This window comes from Protopterus annectens, chromosome 1.part0, assembly GCF_019279795.1.
Source record: "Protopterus annectens isolate FY-2018-M chromosome 1.part0, PAN1.0, whole genome shotgun sequence".
NCBI classification, from domain to species: Eukaryota; Metazoa; Chordata; order Ceratodontiformes; family Protopteridae; genus Protopterus; species Protopterus annectens.
This window is the reverse complement of record NC_056725.1, coordinates 1,965,456,960-1,965,471,803: the sequence shown is the minus strand read 5'-3', so window position 1 is coordinate 1,965,471,803 and position 14,844 is coordinate 1,965,456,960.

Below are 14,844 nucleotides of genomic sequence, written 5' to 3'. Positions count from 1 at the left end.
AATGACAGTCTTTCCATAAGCTGCCTGCTTAAATTGAGGGCTCTTGATAGGTGAAACATTCCCTTTAGATATGGATATGGTACAAAAATATTTTTTATAAATGGCCTTCATACCTGTTGTATGTATACATACATGAAATTTATTCATTTGTTCCTAATGGATTTTTAACTGTATGCATATTTTATTTATATGTTTATACATATATATATATATATATACATATATATATATATATATATATATATATATATATATATATATAGTTTTTTTTTTTAAATCAACTTAAACGCATTTTTATATATATACACATTTACATATTTGTTCTTGTGTTTATAATATATAATTTAGGGTGTTGACATTTGCACAATCAGTTTTTATATGTATTTTATATTTTTATATTTTGATATGTATACTGTTTTGTGCTGACACATTTATGTGTAGTGTTTCAGACTTCTTTTTCAGAAGACTGTTCCAGATTTGGGAGTGGATTTCACTAATCCAGGAAGTGATGTCATGTAAAATTTCTTATTTAAAACAGTTTACTTCCTTAAGTTCCTTGAATATGATGAAGTTCCTATTTTAATTTTTGGAATGAAAGTGCTTATACCTTCTTATTTGGCTGAATAAAGAAAGCGTCCTTGTACTGAATTGTACTGAACCAGATGTGTTTACTTGATTTAAAGCACACATTGGATTATTTCAGGGCTCACTGGCTCTTATTGCCTGCATACTGTTTGTGCAATGGTTTTCTTGGTCTGTGCATTTTTTCGTCTTTTACTAGTATTAACTACTTTGTACCAAGCGTTTGCTACAGTTTAATTTTTTTTAACTAAACGATGACTATTGAGGTGCTCCTTGCAGGCAGGCATAAACTATAGCAACTGTTTACTCGGTTTCGTAGCAAACAGTTTGCTACAGTCAGAAGAATAATTTTTTTTTAATAAAACATATTAAGGAAGGGTTGGGGGTAGGGAGCAGAAACAGGAGCTGAATGGTTGGGGCAGGGGTTGGGGGGGCATGTCATGCATCTGGCCACTAGTACCAGTAGAAGGAAAGTCTGTTTTTTTTTTTTCTGGACGCGTGCGTAGATCTAACTGTAATAAATTGATCACTTATGGTTTATTACAGTGAAGTTTTACTGTATTTTCTTTTACTCTGATGGTTGGGCCACTGGTTCATAGTACCATCTTAGACTGCTAGTTAAACCAGCTATGCTTCTGTTTTTGTCTTCCCCTCTCTTTTTTCCTTCAAGTGATGCTGGTTATCCACTGGCATCATGGCTCATGACACCTGTGAGGAATTCAAGTGGAGTTGCAGAAGACACCTTTAACACATCCCTGTCCCAGACCCTTATTGTTATTGAGGAGATCCTCAGCCTTTTGAAGAGTCATTTTAGGTGCCTGAGTAACTCTGGGGATGCCCTTTGGTATGACACAGCTACTGCATGCAGGATGTCTAAGGCATATTGCATTTTGCATAATATGGTCATGTGCCAGTCTGGTGGGGAAGTGACCCACACTGTCACTGCATCTCCCAGTTGAAGTCCCACTATAACTAATGATGAGAAACTGGCAACAGTAATAAGGGACCCGATACAGCAGGTTCATGCATGACAAATGGCTGAGCAGGTTAAGAGGTGGCATCTAGTCCAGAACTATGGACCATGACATTCATATTAGTGATTCCTTACATAAAGTATAAGTGATAAATGCAGTGATATCTGTGGCATATACTTTGTGGTGCATGGTCTGATGCCATTCTTCATCTAGCATTCCTTCTCATTTGTAAATAATCATTATTATTACTTTTTAGAGCAGTGGCTCAAATTATAATTGTAAAAGTCATGTCTGAATCATCATATAAGGAATAACCAGATTTTTAACTATCTTGCACAATACATTGTAGTGAGGTGTGTACCTAAATATACACATACCAAATATCCTGAAGAGGTACAATTATTAAAAATTTTATTTACTATTTAACTTGAGTTCATGCCTTGCAATTGAATAAAAAATTATCATACTGATTTTTATGTTATGTAATGTTCTCTCAATTTAAATTACGCCTTGTCTGTTGGGGTACTGTACATCAGATTATTATTTTTGTTAAATACAATAATTTGTGGCCTGACAGAAAAAAAATATCAGTGCTGAGGGAGAAGTGGAAGCAGTGTATGTTTACATGGCAGGATACTCCTCTGTTTCTATGAAAATGTGTCTATTAATACTTTTAAGTTGTAGGTAACTGCCACCTGTAGCAATGGCAATGCAGAAAGCACTGGTGTTAATGACTGCAGTCATACATAATGACATACATATTTCCTTCCAAAGTTTCATGTGGGTTTAAAGTTATACCATTGCAGGAATGAAATGCCTAATGCTGAAATGTGTCCTAAGCCCCTCCCGCCTTTTTTGCTTTTTATTTCATTTTAAATATGTATTCCCTTTCGAGTTAAAAATTTACCCGTATGCCTCAAGTTCAAATTGTAGGTAACAAAAATGTCTCACTTGAATTACAGTTGGTCAAGGTAAGATGTATCATCCACATCTAAAGATAGACTTGATGGTGGTACAAATGTTTTTGCCAGGTCAAGGTAGGCAATGTGAACCATTTTTCCCTTATCCATTGCTTTGTTGACCTTCTCACAGAAGTCCACTAAGTTGAGTAGGCATGACCTGCCCTTGATGAAATCAAACTGGGTTGGGTTCAGTGTCTGGAGGTTTACTATATCATTATTCATCATTTCCATTGTGATGCCCCACCACTGGAGCAGTAATCAAGGAGTCTCAATCCTCACCACTGGCACCAGTTGATGACATACACTGGGAGGATGACAGGTACACACACGCGGTATTTCCAGATGCAGCTCTATGCATCAAGTGCAATTTCCCTTAAGAGCACATGGAGACCACAGTCAGTCCAGGACTGGGTTCTCCCTTTTTTCTCCAGATCCCCAATAAGACTCCCCACTGGCACAGCTACAGAATTCATATCTCAGATGTGTGACCAAACTAAAACCTCCAGCACTCTCTCTGTCCAACCAGTGTTTCGTGTCTCTGCCCAAGTAGGTGACAAACACACTTTTTGAGGTTTGATTTACACACACACACACACACACACACACACACACACACACACACACACACCTGGGAAAGTCTAGCACAGGTTTACTAATTATGCCCCCTTTTGCCCAGAATATAAGGCAGTTATCACAGCCACCAATCACTCCTTATCAGCTTCTTTAAAGCCCTTGACAAAGGGTGTACAGTCTTACTGTGCTATGTTACTATCAATACAAATAGTAGTTTGACGAAGAGCAAGGCTACTAGGAGTGGCACACAGTGTCACCAAATAATTATGCAAGTACTCTCAGAACTTAAATATCTCTAGACAGATCAGCCACATTGAAATGTTCAAATATATTTAAAAATAAATAAAAAAGAACAAAAATTCTCAGTATATAAATACAGTGATATCAGAGTTCAAAATCACAGGAAATATATAAAACAACATTGCGGGACAGTCTCAAATAAATAAAGAAAAACATCTAAACTAAGTGTTGCTATATTCCTGACTATATCTAGGAGAAATTATACTGTTCCCTAGACTTACATACTCAGAGCAAGGCAAATGTGTGGTGAATGGGTTTTCTGGTCTGGTGCAAGACATACTACACAATGCAATCTCTCACAGAGAGTTCTTAATATCTGAAATATTACTACTAGATAGCTTGCAGAATGACATAATTTATTGTCATCTAACTCTATCCCAGGTAAACCCCCCACTGCTGAAAGCTAGCAGTTTTTAGCATATACCTGTCAAAATACATAAACAAGGGCTTTTCTTCAGAGCTTTGGCAAATGGTGGAAGTCGTAAAACAATAAAACACTTCCAAGACAATACAGAAATCTCCTTAGTTTAAGACACTGTGTCTCCCTGCTGCACTGAAACTGAAACCCAACATATGTTTTAGTGCCTAGCCATGAAGTAATTTAATTCCAGCTATTTTTTTCTGAAGTTTTGCAAGTTAACTTCCTGTATTTCAGTTTCCTTTGTTAAAATATATACCTTTAAACAGTTATAACAGTGTATGTACATTTCTGTTCTATTCCAGTAGAGTACACTGTGGATACATTTCAAACAGCACTTTCTAAATTCCCTCTTCAGCACACATTTGTACAAACTGTCTTATATGACATACAGCTCTAATACAATTGTAACACAAACATCTTATCTGAATCATATTGATATTCACAAATGACATCATTATTTACAAAATTCCAACTAGCTTGGCTGGTAGTATCTCCTTTTGTCACATATATGATAATTATTTCCATGGTTTTGCATATAAGGCTATTGATACATACGGGTCTGTAGTTTCCTGGGTCTGTAGATGGCCAACCTTTGTGCTGAGGGATGACTGCTACAGTTAAATAGCAATTTCAGATGGCCTGATAGGTCATGCTATTTAGAAGGCATCCTGGGATATTGTCTGGGCCCACTGATGCAGTGGCCATGGCCTTACAGAGAGCATTAAGGACCTGCTACTTAGTGCTCACGGGAGGTGTTATATTTGATGTTTTTTCCTGAGGGAAGGTTGAGGGGGAGAGGGGTAAAGTAGGAGCAGTTTTCAGCCAATAGGTTTGCTATATCTTCTGGCTCAGTATAGGTGGCTCCATTTGCAATGAGCTTTGCACACAATTGTGTATTGCCTTTAAGGCTGTGGACATAGCTAAAGAATGCCTTGTTGTCCTTGGCCTGAGATGCCAAAGTTACCTCAAATTTGGTAGACCTTATTTGTCCTCTGAGTTGTTTGTTTAGTTTGGGGAGAGTGCTTTTATCCTACTGGGTACTGCACCTTCTAATTGTTGCCATGATTTTCTTCCTTTTGTTATACAGTCTACTGACTTTGTGATTCCACCAGGGTGACTTTATTTTGAGTTAGTTATGTATTTTTTCCTGGTGGGTACAGCTGCTTCAATGTAGCTATTAACATGCTTGCATAGGGTTTCTGCATACAGCTCTGCATGGGCAGCAGTGTTCGCAGGGTTTATGGGGGCTTGAAATGTTGCCAGGTTATCACTTAGCAGGAAGTTAGTGTTAGAGTAGTTCCTGAATATTCCAGGGTTAGCTGGGGATCCATGTTTTATTTTTGCTTTAAAGGAGACCATTTTGTGATCTGACCTTACCAGGGAAGACAGTAAACTTATGGGGGTTTGCAGCACTCTCATATATTAATGAATACCAGATGCAGTATGGTTGCATCCTGGCTGGTGTATTGCAAATCTGGATCAGAGAGTTTGTGTTTACAAAATCCAGGAATCTCTGTGTCTGTACATTTGGTGTTATGTTTGATTCCAAGTTAATAGTGAGGTCATTAAAGTCATCCATGAATATGGTATTGGTTTTCCAATAACTTTAAATACATTGTATGTGTTTCCTGGGTCAGATGGGGGCCTATAGCTTGCAAGGAAGAAGTAGTAGATTTTGCCTATACTGATTTGAACATAGCGTAGCTCAAGTGCATTATCTTGTTTGACCAGATTTTGAGATATATTTATTTCTGATGTACATTGAGACACCTCCACCTTTAGACTCTGTCTGTGGAATAGCTGGTCTAAATGTGTGGAAGGCATTATAACCTTGCATTGTCGATGTGCTATCTGCAGCTTTGAACTTCATCTCAGTGACTGCACTGACATGAGCATTCTCTAGGATGAAGAGAACTTCTAGTGAGTGGAGTATTTTGTTTAGAATCCTAGCAGTGAGCAGTAATATCTTTATACTTTCTTGGTTTTGATTTGCTATGTCAGAAGTACTTTCAGTTTGGCATTGTATAATAAAGGCACTATGGAGAAAACCATGTTTTGGCTAGTATTCAAAAGCCTAGAAGGGAGAGCTGCAGACCAAACGTGTTAAAGCAGCATGATCTGCTGACTATCTCTTTCCATGCTGACAAATAATGCACCCCCTTAAAATGACACCAGAAACTAAGCCAGTTATTAAAGTCAGTCATCTTTTGGTTGTATTGTGGCATCATCCTTGGAAAAGGTAAAATACTGCTCAGTGCTAGGCTTAAAACAGCCTGGGACACACATTCTGAGAACTCCATGATGTCTCTCTTCGTATAGTCTAGGGAGGTATGTCTTAGGTCATTTACACCCACATGGACTATGACTGAGTCATTCTGGTACTTGTGGTCCAGTGACCTGAGTGCATGTGTAATGTAGTGGATCCTAGTCCCTGATAAGCAACTGACCATGATTTTCTTCTTACTCATCCTGGTGAGAGGGACATCAGTGTGTTCATGATGGAGTCTCCAATAACCAGAATGTTTGATTGTGTGATGGCTTGCCTTATGGGCTTAGAAGTACTGGCTCTATGAGATGCGGCTGTATGTGTTGATGTGGGTGTTGTTTTGAAAGAGTGCTGCTGAGGGTATTTGTTATGCATACTTTGTCTAGGAGGTCTTTGGGATTTAGGAAGGTTGCATTTATGTGTCTCAGGATATGCAGGTCTATATGTCTGCTTTGAATTGCGTGTCATGGGTGCAGCGTGCATACTACTGACAACCTTACTGACATTAGGAGTACTTTTATGTGAGAACTTTGCCTCCAGTGACATTGTGTAAATACATCTCTCGCATACCATATCAGTTTGTTTGAGACTTATCAAAATAAAACAAAATTTCTAGCCGTACAGCACAGGACACAAATTTTATTAATATAGAGAGTAAACTCTTTTGCGATATTACCCGCTTCTTTAGACTACAGAAACACCTAACACACTCATATTTAAGTTACTACAACCCATCAAGTCAGCCGCTTACTCCAATTAACAATTAACATTCTTAAAGAGATATGTATACACCTTCTCTCAAACTGTCATAACACTCATACAAAACTACTAAAAAACATACATAAATTTAAAAAAATATAAATATCAACAGTAAATTTTAATGTGGTAATTTATGTGCACATAAAAAAGACTTCAACGTCACAGCATCATTAATACCAGGTAGTCTATACACTTTAAAATGAATAATCCATTTCTGTTCTGCTGCCTCAGTATTATTATTAAAGTTATCACCCCTGATGCTCTCTAATAAAATCTCTAAAATGAAAAATTTAAATGCATGTCACGAACCCTCAGCCATCACATGTTTTGTAAGAGCATTACTCTCTTTAGAATTTCCTATGTCCCTTAAACGTTCCATAATACACTCTCTCAGTGAACGATTAAACTTCCCAATATAGAAGACTGGGCAGTAACTATAATAACTTAAATATATTACATTTCACATTCTACAACTGGCATAGAAGTCACATTCAATAGACACTCCTATACCTGTATGAGTATAATTACATCCTGTGTGAATGTATTTGCATGCCGCACAACTTCTGCATGGATAGGTGCCATCCCTCAATGAGTCAACCATAAGCTTATGGCCCGAAGATTTGTAGCACAGGTGACTTTTAAGAGACATATATTGTTCTTAAAAGGAAAATGGGGTATATCACCTACTATTCCCTTAAGTTCAGCAGAGGCCTGTAATATACACCAATTGTTCTTAATAATCTGACAGTAAGTATTAGTGGAACTCTGATCCTGTTATCCAAACAGGCAGGAACATCTCTAGTAGCAACATAGGTGCTCCCTGAAAAATAAGGTTTACCTTTACTGTCTCTCTCTGTCTCTCTGACAGACACAGTTGAACACAAGCATCTATCTCCTTCTCAGAATAACCTCTGGCCAAAAAATCATCCATACCTTTCAACTGTACAGATTTTCACAGAATGTCCAGATTTCTGCCTCACATTTTTGGTAAGTTTCTCATAAAATTGTGGTTTTCTGGTAAATCATTGGCAAATTATTAATGGTTGAAGTCAGAAAATAATAACATACATTTGAGTTTCAGACTTCATACCCTTCAGAAAATTCATGTTAATGCAAAATCTGTTATTTTATCAATTTTCTAAGTTTGTAAGAGCAATATTTAAAAAGTGCCCCTATTTTTGGACCTTTGTTCCCTCCATTAATGATGGTTTTGTTTAGATGTCTTGCTGTAAGAGGTTGAGAGGTATGAAATCATCTTTTAAAATTCCTAAGGCCAACATTAAATGTTCATCATCATTATGCAATCTCATCATCCTCAAGGTCTGTCCTCTAATAACATTTCTAGGCACATGTCTCAGGTGCATACTGTTTTTATGTAGGAGATTAATCTTCCTACTAGGTTTCCTAAACAGGCCAGTTTTAAGTGACCCTATGTCAGACCTAGTAATATTTACATCTAGGTAGCTTATTGTTTGAGAATTAACTGACTGTCAGTAAATATGAGGCAATTTCTGCATTGTCTCAAGAAGTCTGTATCAACCAAGCTGGTAACAGAGATAGTGGGAAAGGTCATATCTATGGCAACAGACCCTTTTTGTTGATTAGACAGTTGGAATGAGAATATGAAGCAATGCCAGGAGTATCCATTTTACACCTCTGGGGACAATGCTTGCAACTGCAAACTAGTTGTCCTGTGTGCAACTAGGTATTGGTGAAACTGTAATCATGCTTTTACAGGAAAAATGTCAATCAAAATGTCTGTGTCTATGCAGGGCACTACCAAACACTTGAGGAGAAACTAATAAGTAGACTGAAAATTTAAGGATGAAGTATTTAGACCAATATTCTGAAGTTAGAAACAAATAGTACATACTAAAAAAAATAATTAACTTGTCAAGAATGATGAAAAGAGGGAAGTCACATGAATGGCTACTGCCTGGCTACTACCAGTGCTGGTCTCACCACAGCTTCACTCCGTTGGCATAGAATGCTCCTTTGCTTTTTCTCTCACCAGAAGCAAAACATTTGCACCAGTCCCAAGATAAGAATCAGGCCACAGCCTGGTTGATGATCTCCAGTCTTGTCACAGATGATGCAAGGGTCTGTATGCTTGTTGTAGCCTTTTCCTGGTAGCTGTCTTGAAAAGCAAACAGACCAGTCAGGAATGCTAAGCAAACACTCACTGCCCAACCAGAAACAGTCAGGAATTAATGCACTCTGCTTCTTCTCTCACCAGAAACAGAATATAAGGACATTCCAAGCTGTCACCTATGAAGCAGTTATTAGGCTTTCAGGTGATCAGCAGTCTCCAGGAAATAATGTCCACATACTCCTTCTCTCACCAAGAGAAAACAGAAGAACTAATCCCAAGATGACTACTGAGTGGCAGAATGTGAGCACTTCAATAAATGTTGGTCTTGTATTAGATGCTGCAGATTTTAAAGGTAAGATGGAAAAAATGGGTTAATATCCTAAGCACTGCAGTGTGCACTAAGTAGTTAGATATGAAAGAGGGAGTAACTTAAGCTTTAGCTGTCTAAATGGAGAGCCGCTAATTTTAAAGGAGCAAGATAGATTGGAAGAGGGTGGGAACTTTGTATTCTGGTTCAATGGAATACAGCGGGATGGCCAATAAACATAAATGGTTGAAGGGGAGTTATTTCATAAAATGATAATTTTGCGATTACTCACAACAGCCAGTGAAAGGGGAGAGGGAAGGTGAGTTCAAATTAACATAAGAGGTAGGCAACTTGAATGACAGCTGAGTTTTAAGAACACAACAGTACCAGGATAGGGGAGGGTAGGACAAAAGTATATGTACATTTTTCAAAAGATTTTAGTATATGTTCTTATTACTTAAATGAATATTGTTTGAGATCCTACACAAGAACATGAGAATTCTTAATGATGTTTCTCAGTTTTAAACTGCAGTCTTTCATTACATTTAGCCAGTGTAACATATGCATTTTCATTAGGCATGAGATAAAACAGAATTATTTAGGAACATAATTCTTGTTTCTTTTGTCTTTTAACAACGTTTTAATCAGTAAATTGATATTTTCTGAAGCTGCAGTTTTAGATATGATACTTATATTAACATGGTAAGTTATGCTATTGTCCTTTAGTATTTTAGCATCTCTAAGAAATATGTTAGTTTTGAATCAGTAATTTTCTCTGCAAAGATTTTCATTATGTGTTTTGCATGTTTGTTTGTAAGATATTCCTGCAATGATTTTTTTTATTTACCCTTTGTTGACTGATTTAGTCCCACCAGGTTAGTAGACTCTTTTCAAATGAGATCAAAGGTGGTAATAATACTACTACAGCAAATTTGCCAAAGTATCATAGAACTTCTCGCTTTTCAATAGGTTCTATGAGATCCTTTACATCCACCTGAGCTGCCAACAGCTCAGGCAGATGAGCCTCGGTTTATTGTCTCATCTGAAGTACAGCACACTCAGGACTATAGCTCACCTGTTATGCTACAGTGCAATAAATTTATCTACCTTGTGTGGAATAGAACCCATAGCCTTCTGCCCCAGTGAGTGTGCTACCTGTTGCACCAATGACACTACTATAAATTTTAGCTACTACACAAAATACTGATACAAATGAGTATCACTGTTTGGCTATGCCTTAAAATTTTCATTCATAGACTATGCAAATATTAAAATATTGACTTTCTGTGCCATATTTTAAATCAGTCATGCATTATTTTCTACAATACTGCCCAGAGATGATTTTGAAATTTCCTTCCATACTGACACTGCTACACAGCATTGCAGGCTCAGATACATTTTTGAATTATGCATTAGACTGGTTTTCTTTTAACTTATGCTGTATATTTTCTGCTGTATATTTCTATATTTCTCTTCTCCTCTGTATTTTATTAGCAGGTAGATGGACTAACTTGCAATTCATTCATTGGGTCGGTAGACTAGCTGCCTACTACTTTTCAGCCATAGCGTATGCTTAATTTTGAGTATATAAACAGCAAGAGAATACTTATGATGCATTGCAATAATATTATATGACATTATTTAATGCATACAGTAATAATATTGCTTAGAAAATGGGCAGATTGCATTGGTGATGCTCTACTGGAGAAGAGACATCATCCAAGAGATTGTTAATATACAAAAGACCTTTGTATCAAGTCCCTGGCTTTACAGTAGCATATTAAGCCACTGTGAAACACAGACTGAAGGTTGACAGCCTGCTATTCACTTGCTAAATGCATCATTTAAAAAAATAAGATAACAGAAAAATAACAAAAAGTAACTACAAAAAACAGTTACATGGAGCCAACATTTTCATTCCTCCATCACTTTTTGTAATTAGAAAGCCATGCTTAGTGAGTGTGGTAAAATAAATAAAATGCATTAGAAGGATTTGTGTGTGTGTGTGTGGGGTGGGGGGGGGGGGCAGAGAGAGAGGCCATACTATAATGCATGGCAGAAAAAAACATGGACATTTTTAAATATTACCCTTACTCAACAAAGAAGTTAATAGCGCAAAAAAAAGGTTTTGCATCAACATGTCTTTTCTGAACAATAAGAATGATGGGACAGAACAGAAATGCGATGCAAAATTCATCCAAGTTAAGAGGGATGGGGGAAGGAGAGACATTCCTTTGAAGTGTACGTATTTTTTTCATTCATTTTAAGACATTGAGAAGTATGAAGTGTACAGTGAAGAATCAGATTGTAACTGATGGGTATAAGCACACGCGCACGTGTGTGTGTGTGTGTGTGCGTATAGACATGAAATACATACATAATTTCTGGTGCAAAATATGTCCTCCAGCAGCAAAATTAGATATCATATAGCAGCTATGAAACATAAGGTGGAGAAACTAGTTCACATTAAAAATATTAAAACATATACTACTAGCAAAAGAAAAAATATAAACTAGTTTTACAGCTAGCCCATTTTTAAGCACAGTAAATCCCTCCAGGGTGCTTTTATTAGGGAAATAATGGCTCTTCAAGGGGTTAAGAGACCCTCTGCCTATGGCTATGGGCCTCACAGCACCCCTGGGTGGTCCATTATTTCACCAATAATGTCAGCCATGCTGGGGCATTACTGCTTATTGACTACTGTTTACAGAAGCGGATTTACTTGACTGCTAGACATTTAACATTTACAGAAGACACACGTTCAATTTTAAATGCAGATATTAGAATGAAAGAAATATTTGATAGGTAGATATGTACAAGTGCTTATTTTACATTTATTCGACAAATGTGTAGGAACAACAATATTTACAATTAAGTATTGAATTTAGCATACTAAATATTTTACACTTTTAAATTCCCACAAACCCTTCACCATTTTAATACAAACACAAGTATGACAGAAATTAGCCTAAAACTTGTTCCACTGGATGAGTGTTCTAGCTGGTCAGCAAAAGATAAATAAAAAACAAAATAAATAAAATTTGTTTACATTTTTTTCTTTTTATTGATTTGTCTGCTTATGTTTGCTTTTACTTTGCCTTATTTGCAGGACAGAAGACATTATATATTGCATTAGTCATTGCCTTTATAGCATTTATAACTGACTTCAGTTAGCAGATGTTTACTGAGATTTGTAGGACATTATTTGAGAGGTTTTTGATTTCCTATTTGTTCTGGCAGCTGTTTCAAAGTAGTTTTGTACAATTCTTATGACAATTCCCTTATAACTAAACTGAATGAGGATCTGTTTAATATAATTACACTGATGGTGTTTACTCTGTGAGGGTGTCCAAGTGTTCTTACATTAGCTTAGAAAAAGCAGATGGGCATTGTATCAGACCGACAGTATTTCATCTGTGAGGGTGTCCACATGTTCCTGCACTAGCTTAGAACATGTGGGTGGGCATTGTAGCAGACCGACAGTATTTCATCTGTGAGGGTGTCCACATGTTCCTGCACTAGCTTAGAACATGTGGGTGGGCATTGTAGCAGACCAACAGTATTTCCTCTGTGAGGGTGTCCACATGTTCCTGCATTAGCTTAGAAAATGGGGGTGGGCATTGTAGCAGCCTAATTATTTTGATGATTGTAATAGCAAACAGAAGGTTTGCTCTGAGTTTTGTGTTTAGCCAGTGTAATATTTATAATTGCAAGACACTTTATTTTCTGAGTTCAGCCAAGTATGAAAATTTGTATATCTGGGTTAGTGTTTATGGATAAAATGTGTAAAAGCACTGCTACATTGTGGATAAAATACAAATGACACTGAATATGAATATATAATGTGGTTGAATATGTAGACATGCTCTGAATACACAGTATTTGCTGAATGTATAGCATGCACTGAGTACATAGCATACTCACATTTTGTAGCAATCAATGAATAAGTAACATGCTGTGAATATGAAACCTGCTATGAGTACATAAGCATAAAACATATCTAAATTTGAAACCTGTTCTGAGTAGATAGAATGCTCTGACTACATAGTATGTATTACATATGTTGTACATATCGAATATGGAAGAAGCTCTGAATGTTACATTTGTTCAAAAAATGAAACATGCACCAAATATATAGCATACTCTGAATACATCACTGGCACTAAATATATAGCATGTAGCTTGCTCTGAATACATAGCATTCACAATGTAGCATACAATGAATAGGTAAAATAATTTGAATATGCATCACTCCCTGAATATGGAGCATGCTATGAATATGTATCTTGCTCTGAATAGTAACATGCTCTGGCTGTATATCATGCACTAAATATGTAGCATGTTCTGTCTATGTAGTTTATTGAGAATATATAACATACAGCATGCTTTCAGTACTTAGTAAGCTTTCAATATGTTTGAATATGTTGCAAGCTTTGAATGTATGTCATGCTCCAAATGTTTCATCTACTAAATACATGGCAAGTCACAAATGTGTTGCATGATCCAAGATATGTAGCATTTTCTGATTATATATCACAAACCAAATATGTAGCCTTCTTTATATAGGTACCATACCCTGTATATATGGTGGATACTTAGACAACATGACCTGCTTTGAATATGTAATATGCTCAGTACAGAGGATGGCCTGAACACATAACATGTTCAGAATATGTAGCGTGCTCTGAACATCTGAAATACTAACACTACTAATCATGCACTAAAGCATGGGAGTGCAGCCTTTTGGCTTGTCAGGGCTGCACTGAGTGAAGAAAAATTGTCTTGGAGCCACCTATAAAATATATAATATATTTATCTATTTTGCTGCCATGGGTGACCAAAGTTGACCTCCTGGCTCCACTCTAGGTGCATTAAATCAATAAATTTAATAATGCGTGCCTAATTACAAGGATTAAACTAATGAAAATAGAAGACCACAGTTACATTACTGTATTTCTTTCATATCACATAGCCAAGAACTTGCACATGATCTTACTTCAGAGTTACTCATGCACACTTTACTCATGCAAGAGTAGAATTTGTTTCAACAAGAAAACATTGACAAACCATCCTAATGTATCTTGACTAACCCTGCAAAAATATATTAGGTAAAAAAAGCACATGTCATCCACAATTGCCCCTCCACCCAGAACACACTGCATACCTAGGAACTCTTTCACATGTGCCAGGATATAATATTTAAAAAAGAAAGTCATCAGTAGCCCTCAAAACAGATTACCTCCCTATATCTGGTTAACCCTGCCAGGATATTATATTGAAAAAAAGGAAGTCATCAACAGCCCCCAAAACACACAAACCACTAACATCTAGTTGACCCTGCCAGTGAATTATGTTAAAAATAGAAAATCGTCAACAGTCCCCAGACACATTGCCTCCCTATATCTGGTTAGACTGAAATGTATATATGCAGCATAAAGTTATGAAAAATAAATACACTGGTACATGCACCTCTGTTTCAGAAAATGTATGCTAACACAAATCCTAGTAATCAAGTAAAATATGTTCCTATTTTGAACCATTGTCCCCCTTTTATTTTAGGTTTATCCGGATGCTTGAGTTAAGAGTCAACAAATCTTACCTTTCAACT